The sequence below is a fragment of the Lacerta agilis genome, chromosome 13, assembly GCF_009819535.1.
Source record: "Lacerta agilis isolate rLacAgi1 chromosome 13, rLacAgi1.pri, whole genome shotgun sequence".
NCBI lineage: Eukaryota > Metazoa > Chordata > Lepidosauria > Squamata > Lacertidae > Lacerta > Lacerta agilis.
In genome coordinates this window covers 26,682,647-26,685,362 of record NC_046324.1, presented here as the reverse complement: position 1 = coordinate 26,685,362, position 2,716 = coordinate 26,682,647, and the positions used below count along the sequence as shown (strand labels likewise).

The 2,716-nt window shown below is 46.7% G+C and overlaps 1 non-coding gene across 1 annotated transcript; it reads right to left on the bottom strand.

Annotated features, from left to right (window-relative positions):
- Positions 1-883: 883 nt before the first annotated feature.
- On the bottom strand, positions 884-955 carry TRNAA-UGC. Its single transcript has one exon. It is a non-coding gene; the product is annotated as a tRNA-Ala (tRNA).
- Positions 956-2,716: the final 1,761 nt, after the last annotated feature.

Below are 2,716 nucleotides of genomic sequence, written 5' to 3'. Positions count from 1 at the left end.
CTTTTTTTTTTAAAAAAACTTTTTTATTCACTTTTACACTATACAGTTGAATTCAATCATAATCATCAACATTTAGGATTCTTTGAATAATTAGACTTCCCTCCACCCCTCCATGGTTTCCATTATCAAACTTTTTCCTGCTGCATCATATATTTTCTCTATTTTTCTTAAAATATTCCATCTTAGTTTTTAATACATTACAAGCATTGCTCCAATTCTGCCAGTTTTTAGTTGTTTACAGTGTTTGTAAACAGCAACAAAATTGTAATTTCCCCCCATTCCGTATTAAAGTTTCTATCTTCCTGATTTCTGATTTTCCCAGTCATTTTCACCATTTTGGCGTAGTCCATCATCTTTATCAACCATTCTTCTGGTCAGGACTTCATCTTCTTTCCATCTCTGGGTCAGTAGTATCCACACTGCTGTCGTTGCATACATAAATAATCACCTACTCTTCAGTCTGATCCTTCTGGGCCAGCTGGATAGATTTGTCATATATTGCACCAATAGATGGAACATAACCCTTATTGATGGAGGCTGACCCATTTCGTAAAGAACTTTTTTTGTGTGAAACCAATAAACAAATTTAACAAAAGACAACTTGACGGTTGTTCCATCGATACTGAAAACAGTCCATAGAGCATAATAACTTAACCATTTCACACTAGAGATTTACACGTGATAGTGGTGGTCTTTGAGTTTGGTCATCTCTGTGTATGTACAAGATGAAAGGTTGGTGGAGGCCTTTCCTTAAGTACACAGGAACACAGGAAACTGCCTTACATTGAGTCAAGCCTTTGGGTCCATCTAGCTCAGTTTTAGTGGCACTGACTGGTGGCTACTCTCCATGGTTTCATGCAGGGGCCTTCCCAGCCATACCTGGAGATGCTGCCAGGGATTGAACCTGGGACCTTCTGCATGCAAAGCAGATGTTCTACCACTGAGCTATGGCCCCTCCCCTAATTCCTTCTGGATGTTTCCAAAAGGTGGCTACAGGATGCGATCTTCAGCTGCTCTCTTTGGGGGCAGCAGCAACTGGGGGTGGGGTGGAGTCCTAAACAGTTGCCGTTTGGCCTCTGGGCCTGGTTCCATTTCTCCCTGGTCTGCCTGGTCTGCCAGAAAGACCACCAGGTGGTTGTGGGGGAGATTTCCTAGACTCGCGTGCATCAATGAGCTAAGCCCCTTGTTGGCTGTAGACCCCTAATGGTGTATTGTTGTGGAAAGGTTGAATCATGGCAACATAGGCTAGGCTGGGGGCTAAAAAGTCAGCATTCATAAGTCCCCCCCACATCCCTTAATTTTGCCCTTCCTGGCCACAATGCCTATTTCTCCTCTGTCAGGAGCAGGACGTATGCTCCTGAATGCCTGCTGCTGGGAATCGCAAATGGGGAAAGCACTGCTTTTGCACTCAGGACCAGCTTGTCGGCTTCTTCTCTTTGGGGTATCTGGTTGGCCACTATAGGGAGAGGTTGCTGCACTAAATGTGCCCCTTTTGGCCCAACCAAGCAGGTTCTTCTTAGGCTCCTTGACTGGGCAGGCTTTGAGAACAAACCCCTTTTTTCTTCCTTTGCTTCGCTGACCTGGTTTTGCCAGAAGGTGGCGCCTTCAGGATAAGCTTTCAAAGCAAAGGAAGCCTTTGCAAGTGCAGCAAATTCTGCCCTGGGCATTTCTCTGCAAAGGGTGGTTGGAGTGAGGAACTCAAGCCAGGGTTTCTGCCTTCAGGGCACGGGCAGTCAGAAGGGAGAGGAGAGGATCTCCTGGTAGTTCTCTGGGGAGATTTGTGTTTGGCAAAGGCTTTCTGACCCCTTCAACCATTGCAACGTCAAAAAAGGTTCCCCCTCTCCGCAAATGGACTGCTCCACTTAAAAGCTTAGGAGAATAAACCTCTGCCTGGTGGCTGGAAGCTGATCATATGAGTGTCAGGGCAAGTGTTACTGGGATGTGGGGGTGGGGCTTAATGCCTTGGGGGGTGTCTTTGGTTGTCATGCATTCACCTGACACCTGCAGCCAAGGGCACCTGTGGCAAGGCCTCTGATTGAACTCTAAACAAACAGGCAGGTTCTCCCGGGAGTTCAGATCCATCCCAAGCGATGCAGGGCTTTAGGGGTCAAAAATCAGCACCTGGAATTGTGCCTGGAAACAGCTGAAGCCAATTTGGATTTGTTTTGAAGCCAGTGCAGTGTATTTCCAAGCAGCCAGTGGCAATAAGTAATCTGCTTGTGATATTCTGTACCAGCTAGCCTCTTCAAGGGGCAGCCCTGTATGCAGCGTGCTGCAGCAATTAAGCCTGTGTGTTGCTTTGGCAGCCCTCCCCTCATAATGCCACAATCTCAAAACAAAGCCTTTTGGCACTTCAAAGACAAGCGATTTTATTGTCACTTGTTTATAAGGTGCTGCCAGAGACTTGTTTTTGCTGCAGCTGACAAGCAGAATGCTGTGTCAGTGCAAACTCAAGGCAGATTAAATAAGGGTTGGTTGCCGCTGAGGACTAGTTCCCACATGCCTGCTCCTCGCTTCTTGGTTGTAGCCTCAAACATTGCCTGGCTTGGCTGACTCATTGCCTTCCCTGCGCCTTGGCCATGGTTCTCAGCAGGAAGAGGGTAGCCCAGATGAGGCCTCTTGAAAGTGATCTGTTGTGTCACTTGGGTGACGCAATTTCCCTCAGTGCAGAACAGCTGTGCACAAATTTCCACAAGCATAAAATACGGGAAACTTT